Consider the following 13,451-nt stretch of genomic DNA (forward strand, 5'->3'; position numbering starts at 1 on the left):
ATGCAGAAAATTGGCATCTTCTGACCCCTATAACTTTTTAATTTTTCCACATATGGGGCAGTATGAGGGCTCATTTTTTGCGCCGTGATCTGAAGTTTTTAGCAGTACCATGTTTGTATTGATCTGACTTTTTGATCGCTTTTTATTCATTTTTTCATGATGTAAAAAGCAACCAAAGATACGTTATTTTGGACTTTGGAATTTTTTTTTGCGTTTTGCGAGCACGCCATTGACCGTGCGGTTTAATTAATTATATATTTTTATAGTTCGGACATTTACACACGCGGTGATACCACATATGTTTATATTTATTTTTATTTACATGGTGTTTTTTTATGGGAAAAGGGGGGTGATCTGAACTTTTATTAAGGAAAGGGTTAAATCACATTTATTAACTTTTTTTTTACCCTTTTTTTTTTTTGCAGTGTTATAGGTCCCATAGGGACCAATAACACTGCACACGCTAATCTTTTACCCTGATCCCTGCAAAGCCATAGCTTTGCAGTGATCAGGGTTATCGGCGGTCGATTGCTCAAGCCTGAATCTCAGGCTTGGAGCAATCAATTGCCGAGGGGACACGCCGGAGGCAGGTAAGAGGACCTCCGCTCGTGTCCCAGCTGATCGGGACACCGCATTTTCACTGCGGTGGTCCCGATCAGCACCGCTGAGCAGCCGGGATGGTTTTACTTTCGGTTTAGACGCGGCGTTCAACTTTGATGCCCGGTCTAAAGGGTTAATAGCGCGCGGCACCGCGATCACTGCAGCGCGCTATTAGCCCCGGGTCCCGGCATCAGATACATGCCGGGACGGACCCGATATGACGCGGGGTCACCGCGTGACCCCGCGTTATATCGCGGGAGCCGGCCAAGGACGTAAATATACGTCCTTGGTCGTTAAGAGGTTAAGGACCCAGGGCGTATGGGTAAGTCCTGACACCCTGGTACTTAAGGACCCAGGACGTACCTGTACGCCCGTGGGAATTTCGGTCCCGGCCGCGCGCCGAGCGGGGTCAAGGCCCGGGTGACTGCTGATATTTATCAGCAGGCACCCCGCACAAATGCCCATGTCGGCGATCGGCGCAAATTGCCAGTGAATTCACACCTGCGATTTGCGCTGATTCCGGGTCATACGGGTCTACGGTGACCCAGAATATAAGGGGGATCGCGGTTGTCCAAGGTGCCACCCCTCCTATTGGTCATATAGACGCGAAGACCAATAGCAGATCGGGGGCGGGGGGGGGGGTTAACTTTTGGTCTCCCCGTTCTGCCCACCTACAATAGGTGGGGCAGAATGGGAAACCGACAGAGGACCGGCTCTGAAGTCCACTTACCCATCGGTGGAGGCTGCGATCGGTGTCGGAGATCGGCGGACGGCGATGTTGTGTGGCTGGCTCCCTGGATCCTACGGAAGCTGGTGAGTTGCCTAGCAACATCTGGAGGGCTACAGTTTGAGACCACTATACAGTGGTCTCTAAACTGTAGCCCTCCAGATGTTGCAAAACTACAACTCCCAGCATGCCCGGACAGCTGTTTAGGCATGCTGGGATTTGTAGTTTTGCAACAGCTGGAGGTCTACAGTTTAGAGACCACTACACAGTGATCTCTTAACTGTGGCCCTCTAGATCTTGCAAAACTACAACTCCCAGCATGCTCACACAGCAGTTTGCTGTATGGGCATGCTGGGATTTGTAGTTTTTGCAACATCTGGAGGGCCACAGTTTGGAGATCACTGTGCAGTGGTCTCTAAACTGTAGCCCTCCAGATGTTGCAAAACTGCAAATCCCAGCATGCCCAAACAGAAAACAGCTGTCTCGGCATGCTGGGAGTTGCCCTTCGGCGATCAGTACATGCTGGGAGTTGTAGTTTTGCAACAGCTGGAGGCACACTGGTTGGAAAATACTGAGATAGGTAACAGAACCTAACTGAAGGTTTTCCAACCAGTGTGCCTCCAGCTGTTGCAAAAGTACAACTCCCAGCATGCACAGTCTGTCACTACATGCTGGGAGTTTTGAAACAGCTTGTGGTTTGCCCCCCATGTGAATATAGAGGGTACATTCACACAGGCATGTTTACAGTAAGTTTCCTGCTTGAAGTTTGAGCTGTGGCAAATTTTTTGCTGCATCACAAACTCCTAGTGGAAAATTCATCGTAACCAGCCAGTGCGAATGTACCCTAAAAACACTACACTACACTACACTACACATAATAAAGGGTTAAATACTACATAAACACCCCCTTACACTGTCCCCCCCAATAAAAATGAAAAACGTATTGTATGTAAGTGTTTCCAAAACAGAGCCTCCAGCTGTTGCAAAAGAACAACTCCCAGCATTTCCGGACAGCCACTGACTGTCCAGGCATGCTGGGAATTTAGCAACAGCTGGAGGCTCCCTGTTTGGGAATCACTGGCATAGAATACTCCTACGTCCACCCCTCTGAAATCCCTAATTTAATCCTCAAATGCGCATTGCGCTCTCTCACTTAGGAGCCGTATTTCATATGGGCCACATACGGGGTATTTCCGTACTTGGGAGAAATTGCACTACAAATTTTTTTTGGGGGGGTTCTCCTTTTACCCCTTAAGAAAAGAAAAAGTTGGGGGCTACACCAGCCTGTTAGTGTAAAAAAATAAATAAAAAAAATTACACTAACATGCTGGTGTTGCCCCATACTTTTTATTTTCACAAGCGTTAAAAGGAAAAAAAAAAAAGACCCCCAAAATTTGGAACGCAATTTCTCCTGAGTATGGAAATACCCTATATGTGGGTGTAAAATGCTCTGCAGACGCACAACAAGGCTCAGGAGTGAGAGCGCACTATGTACATTTGAGGCCTAAATTGGTGATTTGCACAGGGGTGGCTGATTTTACAGCGGTTCTGACATAAACGCAAAAAAATAAATACCCACATATGACCCCATTTTGGAAACTACACCCCTCATGGAACGTAATAAGGGGTATAGTGAGCTTTAACCCCTTAAGGACCAAGGGCGTACAGGTACGCCTTTGCTCCCTGGTACTTAAGGACCCAGGGCGTACCTGTACGCTCGTGGGAATTTCGGTCCCCGCCACGTGCTGGGCGGGGACCGGACCGGGGTGACTGCTGATATCTATAAGCAGGCATCCCGCACCAATGCCCAGGGGGGTCATCAGACCCCCCCCCCACATGTAGGCGACCGCCGAAAATCGCAAGTGAATTCACACTTGCGATTTTTGGCTATTCCGGTGATGCGGGTAACGTGTGACCCGCTGACCCGGAGATACATTGCAATCGGGGGTGTAGGATACACCCCCTATCACCCACTGTATCTATGGGGAGGTGGCGATTTTGTCACCCCCCCAGGATCGCTGCTATCGTCAGGCCAATAGCAGCTGGCAGGGGAGGGGTTGACGGCCCCTTCTTGCGGCTCTGCTTGCCCCCTGAGTTCATTCAGCGGGCAGAGCTGTGAGAAGGAGCCAGGGACCCCCCCTCTGTGAAGATCGGAGCCCCTCACAGAAGAAATGCAACAAGAGGGACCTATGAGTGGAGGGTAAATCCAATATTATTAACATTTGACCGCTAAGCGGTCACTAAGACCCTAAATTTCCCACCCAATATAAAACTTAACGTTTAATGAGCCAAGATTAAAATAACCTCACACATATTGATCCATAGTGCATTGATTGGCATGACACTGCATGCTATAGAAGTGAATTGAAAAAATAGACTGTGGCTGCAGTCCACAGTCTATAGTGTGAGACAATTAAAAATCTAACACATTGCCCGCCCGCCCGACGTTTCGCCACAGGCTGTGGCTTTATCAAGGGCTAAGAGGCAAATGGCGTGCAAACAAGCCTTGCAGGGGTTTAAATAACCTCCTGTCTCTAACGTCATTAGAACATGTCACTTCCTGTATTAACATGACATCTCATTGGTTACAATCACATGCAGACTAATGATTGACCGCTTCCTGGCCAATAAAATTTAGACCAGGATGCATCTTGCTATATTCGTTTGATTGACAGCATCCTTAACCAACCAGCTGAGACCAATCAAGCTTCTGAACTCCTCATTGGTGCCGGAAGCTGTACACGTATGTGCGCCATCGGTCCTGCGCTAACTGATAGCTTCCCGAACCTCCGATATGGACGCATGCGCAGTACGGATGCGCAGAAGAACGTGCGCGAATACTTAGTCATATACAGCCACTGCTAAGCTGCGCGACAGACATATGCGCCGGCACTTAGCCGATTTTGCATATGATTCACACATGGCTGTTGTGATAGAGCTGTAATACACAATATAACCACTCATGTGAACAACGGCTGTATAGCAAGTACTAAACTAATTCGAGAACACTAAATAAGTTACTATCTGGCAATATAGGGCGACCAACCTAGCAACGTAGGTATAACATCAAAGCAAGGAAGTATTATTCATAATACCGCTGAATTGGTGTAATCGATAGTAATAGAGGGGGGAGCAAATACTCATCTGTTCTGCATAGATATAGTCATAATTAATTCATATCATCAACGGAAGTTAATCATAAGTATGATTAATAAAGGCTTATAACGGCTCTTCTATATAGTACCAATTGTAATAAGTGATTCCTGTCCTACAAGAAGGCTGCATAGGTGAAGCCTTCATTCAGTCCATTTGGGCTTTGGGATTTTAATCTCCAAATCCATCGGGCTTCTTCTTGAAGCAGTCTGGTGTTAAGATTGCCACGTCTCGGACCCAGTTTACACTGGGTAATGCCACAGAAACGTAATTCAAAGGGAGCATCATTGTGTACAGTCCTCATATGCCTAGCAATTGGCGTATCTTGATAGGTGTTAATAGTACTCATGTGTTTTGAAATACGCCTACGCAATTGTTGGACTGTCTTTCCTACATAGATTTTAGGACAATTGCATGTGGCTAGGTACACTACCCCCATCGTTTGACAGGTGATGAAGTCCCTAATTTGATATTTCCGATTATCAATCGGATTAGAGAATTCTTTTGTACGTGGCATAAATTTGCAAAAATTGCACCGTCCACATGGATGTGATCCTTGGATTGATGATTTCAACCAACTAGATGCAGACTCCTCTGCATAAAAACTCCTAACTATTTGATTTTGAATATTGGGTCCTCTACGATAGGTTATGGAAGGGTGAGTAGAGATCACCTCCCTAAGGTCATTGTCCACCTGTAATATAGACCAATATTTCCTAAGTATATTCATGATTTTTTGATTGTGTTGATCAAAAGTTCCGATACACCTAATGATCTTTTGGCCACTATTGTCTTTAGCCTATTTGTGATCACGTAATAATTCAGATCTTGGAGTAGCCCTGGCTCTGGCGAAGGCCTTGTGAAGGACTTTCTTAGGATAACCTCTATTGGTGAAGCGTCTATACAGGAGATCACATTCTTCTTGAAATTTAAGAGGATCAGAGCAATTCCTTTTGGCTCGTAGATATTGACTGATTGGGATACCTTTCTTCAATGGTACAGGATGAAAACTCTTCCAACTCTTCCAAAAACGTTAAGTTTTATATTGGGTGGGAAATTTAGGGTCTTAGTGACCGCTTAGCGGTCAAATGTTAATAACCTCACAGAAGAAGACCCCTTGATAGAGCAGGGAGAGAGTACAGCCACAGGGAAAGGTAGGGTTAAAGTAAAGCAAAAAAAAAAAAGAGAATTCCTCCCCCCTGACCCCTAATAGGACCTAAAGGGTCCACCACAATTTTTTTAGTGTGACCCGGGCCCTATTAGGACTTCAGGGCGCTGCATTTGGCCCCTCCCCCCCCCCATTTTATTTTTTTTGGCCGCAACGCTTTTTTTCCCCCCATACAGTTACAGTTACACCAATCACAAACACCACCACCATCACATGGTGGAGCAGACGAATCTGTACGCCCAGCAGTTCATCACCCACCACCCAGATTCTGTTTTGGCCAGGGCCAATGAATGGTACGCCATTGATGCAACAGAAATTAGGACATTTTGGGGCCTCTTGCTGCATATGGGCCTGGTCAAAAAAACGAAGTTTTTAGTACTGGAACGGGGACATCTTCTACCAGACCCCGCTTTACAGTATGGTCATGGCATGGAGGCGGTTAGAGGCCATTCGGAAATGCCTTCATTATGCAGATAATGAGGCATGTCCACCCCGACATTTTTGGAGGCCTAAGTACCCCTCAGGGACCTCTCCATCAGTTTTAAGGGGAGACTCATCTTCCGCCAGTATATTCCCTCGAAGCGGGCACGGTATGGCGTGAAGCTCTAAAAACTTTTTGAGAGTACCTCCGGGTACACTTACAAGTTTAGAATGTATGAGAGACGAAATTCCCGTATTGAACCCCCAGATTGTTCCCCCACTCTGGGTGTTAGCTGGAAAATCGTTTGGGAGCTTGTGCACCTATTGCTGGATAAGAGTTACCACGTGTACATGGACAACTTTTATGCCAGCATCCCTCTGTTCACATCCCTTGCCGCCAGATCCACGTCCGCTTGTGGGACCGTGCAAAACCAGAGAGGCCTCCCTCAAAATTTTCTGCAGACACCTATGCCTCAGGGTGAGTTCCGTGCCCTTACCCATGAAAACCTGTTGTTGGTCAGGTATAAGGATAAGAGGGATGTCCTTATGCTGACCACTATTCATGGTAATGGCAGCTCACCCGTCCCTGTGGGAGGTACCACAACACCGGTCCTCAAGCCCGATTGTATTCTGGACTACAATTGGTATATGGGGGGAGTTGATCTTTCTGATCAAGTCCTCAAGCCATACATGGCCATGCTGAAACCACGGGTATGGTACAAAAAAGTTGCGGTCTACATGGTACAGGTTGCCATGTACAATGCTTTTGTACTGTCCCAGAACGCTGGCAACACAGGGACATTCCTCCAATTCCAAGAAGAAGTCCTAAAGGTCCTGATCTTTGGCGACCGGGAAAGAGCAGGCCAGACTTCCCAAGAAACTGGAGTTATAGGTGCCAGGATCGTCCCAGGCCAACACCTTCCAGGTGAGGTCCCCCACACTGGAAAGAAGGGACGATCCCAGAAAAAAGTGTGTAACAGGAGGGGGATACGGAAGGACACCACAACTCCATGTGACACTTCCCCTGATTATCCAGGCGTCTGCAATAAAAACTGCCTCAGGGAGTATCACACTTCCATGGAGTACTAAATTTTCCCTTTTCATTTTAATTTTCCATAATTTGACCCCAATGTACCAAGTCCAGAGTACATTCCAAATTTTAACACCATAATACCACTAAATTGCCCAAAAAACTCATCTAAAAAAAAAAAAAAAATGATAAGACCTCTGGGGGTCACTATCATCGGGGACTTTTTTTGTTGCCTCAAATGTGCAGAGCTCTCTCTCCACCTGAGCGGGGTGCACATTTTAGGCAACAGGTTAGGGATGGCCACACACATCGCATTCCCAGAATGATGATTCAGAGCATAGGGTTTGGGGTGGGCATATTTTTTAGTTTTTGCTATGCTCTGGGTCATCATTCTGGGAGCATAACCTGTTTTATAATTTTATGTCCCACTGTACCCCATTTTAGTTATTTAGTGTACCCCAGTTATTTACCCCATGTAATGCCCCTTGAAGGGGGGTCCCACTGTTCTGGCTCCATAGGCCGCAACGCAGAAGCTCAAGGCCCCTGAATGTGACCTGCTCCTCTGAGACCAGTGTGCAAGCTGTTTACGCCCAGACATGAGGTATGCCCCTACTGCAAAGAAATGTATTTACAAATTTACGATGTCATTTTCTCCTTTTACCACTTGTGAAAATGAAAAATTTGGGGTAATCCCAGCATTTTAGTGTAAAAAAATAAAATCTCTTCATGAATATTTGTCAAACACCTGTCAAACATCTGAGCATTGTAGTGTGCCCGCAGTACACTTGATGCCAACACATGGGGAATTTTCATACTCAGAAGAGATGGGGTTACAAATTTTTTTTGGGGGGGGGGGGGGCATTTTCTCCTATTACCCCTTGTAAAAATGTAAAATTTGGTTAAAAACCAGCATTTTAGTGAAAAAAAAAATCATTTACACATCCAACTTTAACGAAAAGTCGTCAAACACCTGTGGGGTGTTAAGGCTCAGCGGACCCCTTGTTACCTTCCCTGAGGGGTGTAGTTTCCAAAATATTATGCCATGTGGGTTCTTCTTTGTTTTCCTGGCACCATAGGGGCTTCCTAAATGAGACATGCCCCCCAAAAACCATTTTAGAAAAACTCACTCTCCAAAATCCCATTGTCGCTCCTTCCCTTCTGAGCCCTCTACTGCGCCCATCGAACACTTGACATAAACATATGAGGTATTTCCTTACTTTACAAAAATTGGGTTACAAATTTTAGGAAGATTTCTCTCCTTTTACCCCTTGTAAAAATTCAAAAACTGGGTCTACAAGAACATGCGAGTGTAAAAAATGAAGATTTTGAATTTTCTCCTTCACTTTGCTGCTATTCCTGTGAAACACCTAAAGAGTTAACACCCTTACTGAATGTAATTTTGAATACTTTGAGGGGTGCAGTTTTTATAATGGGGTCATTTGTGGGGTATTTCTAATAAGAAGGCTCTTCAAATCGACTTCAAAACTGAACTGATCCCTGAAAAATTCCGCTTTTGAAAATTTTGTGAAAAATTGGAAAATTGCTGTTATACTTTGAAGCCCTCTGGTGTCTTCCAAAAGTAAAAACATGTCAACTTTATGATGCAAATATAAAGTAGACATATTGTATATGTGAATCAAGATATTATTTATTTGTAATATTAATTTTCCTTCCAAGCAGAGAGCTTCAAAGTTAGAAAAATGCAAAATTTAAAAAATTGTCATCAAATTTTGGAATTTTACCACTAACTTAAAGTAGAATATGTCACGAAAAAACAATTTTGGAATCAGAATGAAAGGTAAAAGCATCCCAGAGTTATTCATTCTTAAAGTTAAAGTGGTCAGATGTGCAAAAAATGCTCTGGTCCTACAGTGGAAATTGGCCTGGTCCTTAAGGGGTTAAAGGGGTACTCCCTCCCTAGACATCTTATCCCCTATCCAAAGGATAGGGGATAAGCTGTCTGATCACAGGGGTCCCATCGCTATGGATCCACGCAATCTACCATGCAGCACCCACCTGTAACGGCTTCCGGAAGCGCTGAAGGCCCTCAGGCTAGTTCCATCCCGACCACGGGGGCTAAAGATCTTGACGTCCCGACTCCTCCCCCGTGTGACGCCACACCCCTCCCCCTCAATGTAAGTCTATGGGAGGGGGCGTGGCAGCTATAAAAGCATCCCAGAGTTATTAATGCTTAAAGTGACAGTGTTCGGATGTGCAAAAAATGCCCGGGTCCTACACTGAAAATTGGCTGGGTCCTTAAGGGGTTAAAATGGACAGAGATGTCAGCAGAGAGCACTGTGGTCATGATGTCAGCAGACAGCTCTGTGTTCCAAAAAGAAAATAATTTCCTATGTAGTATTCAGCAGCTTATAAGCACTGGAAGGATTAAGATTTTTTAAGATAAGTAATTTACAAATCTGTTTAATTTTCTGGCACCAGTTGATTAAAAAAAAAGTTTTCCACCGGAGTACCTCTTTAACCCCTTAAGGACCAAGGACGTACCGGTACGTCCTTGGTCCTGCTCTTCTGATATAACGCGGGGTTACACAGTAACCCCGCGTCATATCATGGCGGGCCCGGCGTCATAGTGAAGCCGGGACCCGCCTCTAATAGCGCGCAGCGCCGATCGCGGCGCCGCGCGCTATTAACCCTTTAGCCGCGCGCTCAAAGCTGAGCCGCGCGGCTAAAAGTGAAAGTGAAAGTTCCCGGCTAGCTCAGTCGGGCTGTTCGGGATAGCCGCGGCTAATCGCGGCATCCCGAACAGCTGACAGGACAGCGGGAGGGCCCCTACCTGCCTCCTCGCTGTCCGATCGCCGAATGACTGCTCAGTGCCTGAGATCCAGGCCTGAGCAGTCATCCGGCAGAATCGTTGATCACTGGTTTCTTATGAGAAACCAGTGATCAACATAGAAGATCAGTGTGTGCAGTGTTATAGGTCCCTATGGGACCTATAACACTGCAAAAAAAAAGTGAAAAAAAAAAGTGAATAAACATCATTTAACTCCTCCCCTATTAAAAGTTTGAATCACCCCCCTTTTCCAATAAAAAAAAAAACACAGTGTAAATAAAAATAAAAATAAACATATGTGGTATCACCGCGTGCGGAAATGTCCGAATTATAAAAATATATCATTAATTAAACCGCTCGGTCAATGGCGTGCGCGCAAAAAAATTCCAAAGTCCAAAATAGTGCATTTTTGGTCACTTTTTATATCATTTAAAAATGAATAAAAAGTGATCAATAAGTCCTATCAATGCAAAAATGGTACCGTTAAAAACTTCAGATCACGGCGCAAAAAATGAGCGCTCATACCGCCCCATACACGGAAAAATAAAAAAGTTATAGGGGTCAGAAGATGACAATTTTAAACGTATTAATTTTCCTGCATGTAGTTATGATTTTTTCCAGAAGTCCGACAAAATCAAACCTATATAAGTAGGGTATCATTTTAATCGTATGGACCTACAGAATACATATCAGGTGTCATTTTTACCGAAAAATGTACTACGTAGAAACGGAAGCCCCCAAAAGTTACAAAACAGCGTTTTTTTTTCAATTTTGTCGCACAATGATTTTTTTTCCCGCTTCACCATAGATTTTTGGGCAAAATGACTAACGTCATTACAAAGTAGAATTGGTGGCGCAAAAAATAAGCCATCATATGGATTTTTAGGTGTAAATTTGAAAGAGTTATGATTTTTTAAAGGCAAGGAGCAAAAAACGAAAATGCAAAAACGGAAAAACCTCCGGTCCTTAAGGGGTTAAAGGGGTACTCCGCCCCTAGCATCTTATCCTCTATCCAAAGGATAGGGAATAAGATGTCAGATCGCAGGGTTCCCGCCACTGGGGACCCCCGGGATCTCCGCTTCAGCACCCTGCTATCATTACTGCACAGAGCAAACTCGCTCTGTGCGTAATGAGGGGCAATACAGGGGCCGGAGGATCATTACATCATGGTTCCGCCCCTCATGATGTCACGGCCCGCAGGTCTATGGGAGGGGGCGTGGCAGACATCATGCCCCCTCCCATAGACTTGCATTAAGGTGGTGGGCCCTGACATCCCGAGGGGGCGGAGCTGGGATGTAACGAGTTTACTCTGTGCAGTAATGATAGTGGGGTGCTGCAGCGGAGATCCTGGGGGTCCCCAGCAGTGGGACCCCAGAGATCTGACATCTTATCCCCTATCCTTTGGATAGGGGATAAGATGCTAGGGGCAGAGTACCCCTTTAAGGACTAAGCCATTTTTTTGCAATTCTAACCACTGTCACTTTATGCATTAATAATTCTGGGATGCTTTTACTATTTATTCTGATTCCGAGAATGTTTTTTTGTGACATATTTACTTTAACATAGTGGTAAATTTTTGTCGTTACTTGCATCCTTTCTTGGTAAAAAAAATCCCAAAATGTCATGAAAATTGTGAAAATTTTGCAGTTTTCTAACTTTGAAGCTCTTTGCTCGTAAGGAAAATGTATATTCCAAATAAATGATATATTGATTCACATATACAATATGTCTACTTTATGTTGGCATCATAAAGTTGAGGGGTTCAAAGTTCAGCAGCAATTTTCCAATTTTTCAAGAAAATTTCTAAATCAGAATTTTTCAGAGACCAGTCCAGTTTGAAGTGGATTTGAGGGGCTTTCATGTTAGAAATACCTAATAAATTAACCCATTATAGAAACTGCACCCCTCAAAGTATTCAAAATGACATTCAGAAAGTTTGTTAACCCTTTAGGTGTTTCACAGGAATAGCAGCAAAGTGAAGGAGAAAATTCAAAATTTTCATGTTCTTGTAGAGCCATTTTTTTTTATTTTTAGAAGGGCTAAAAGGAGAGAAATCCCCCTAGAATTTGTAATCCCATTTCTCTCAAGTAAGAAAATACCTCATATGTGGATGTAAAGTGCTCCATGGGTGCACTAGAGGGCTCAGAAGGGAAGGAGCGACAAAGGGATATTGGAGAGTGAATTTTGCTGAAATGGTTTTTGGGGGACATGTCGCATTTAGGAAGTCCTCATGGTGCCTAAACAGCAAAATAAATAAAAAAATAAAACATGGCATACTATTTTGGAAACTTAACCCCTCAAGGAATGTAAAAAGGGGTACAGCGAGCCTTAAAACCCCACAGGTGTTTGACGACTTTTCATTAAAGTCGGATGTGTAAATGAAAATGTTTTTATTATAAATAAAATGCTGTATTTTCCCCCAAATTACACATTTTTACAGGGGGTAATTGGAGCAAATGCCCCCCAAAATTTGTAACGCCATTTCTTCTGAGTATGGAAATACCCCATGTATGGACTTCAAGTGCTCTGCTGGCGTACTACAATGCTCAGAAGAGGAGTCACATTTGGCTTTAGGAAAGCAAATTTTGCTGAAATGGTTTTTGGGGGGCATGTCGCATTTAGAAAGCCCCTATGGTGCCAGAACAGAAAAAAACACATTGCATGCTATTTTGGAAACTACACCTCTCGAGGAACGTAACAAGGGGTACAGTGAGCCTTAACACCCCACAAAAATGTCACTAAAATTCAGTTTTTTCCCCAAATTGTACATTTTTACAAGGGGTAATAGGAGAAATACCCCCCAAAATGTGTAACCCCATTTCTTCTGAGTATGGAAATACCCCATGTGTGGACGTCAAATGCTCTGCGGGCGAACTACAATACTCAGAAGAGAAGGAGTGCCATTGGGCTTTTGGAGAGAGAATTTGTTTGGTATGGAAGTCGGAGGCCATGAGCATATACAAAGCCACCCGTGGTGCCAGAACAGTGGACACCCCCCCTCCACATATGACCCCATTTTGGAAACTACACCCCTCACAGAATTTAATAAGGGGTTCAGTGAGCATTTACACCCCACTGGCGTTTGACAAATCTTTGGAACAGTGGGCTGTGAAAATGAAAAATTTTATTTTTCATTTTCACGGACCACTGTTCCAAAAATCTGTCAGACACCTGTGGTATGTAAATGCTTACTGTACCCCTTTTTACATTCTGTAGGGGTGTAGTTTCCAAAATGGGGTCACATGTTGGGGGTCCATTGTTTTGGCACTATTGGGGCTTTGTAAACACACATGGCCTTCAATTCCGAACACATTTTCTCTCCAAAAGCCCAATGACGCTCCTTCTCTTCTGAGCATTGTAGTGCGCCCCCAGAGAACTTTACATCCACATATTGGGTATGTTCTTACTCAGAAGAAATGGAGTTACAAATTTTGGGGGGCTTTTTTCCCTATTTTTCATTGTGAAAATGAAAAATTTAGGGTAACACCAGCATCTTAGTTAAAAAAAAAATCAATTTCCCACCCAACTTTAATGAAAATTTGTTAAACACCCGTGGGTTGTTAAG

This window comes from Hyla sarda, chromosome 2, assembly GCF_029499605.1.
Source record: "Hyla sarda isolate aHylSar1 chromosome 2, aHylSar1.hap1, whole genome shotgun sequence".
Classification (NCBI taxonomy): domain Eukaryota; kingdom Metazoa; phylum Chordata; class Amphibia; order Anura; family Hylidae; genus Hyla; species Hyla sarda.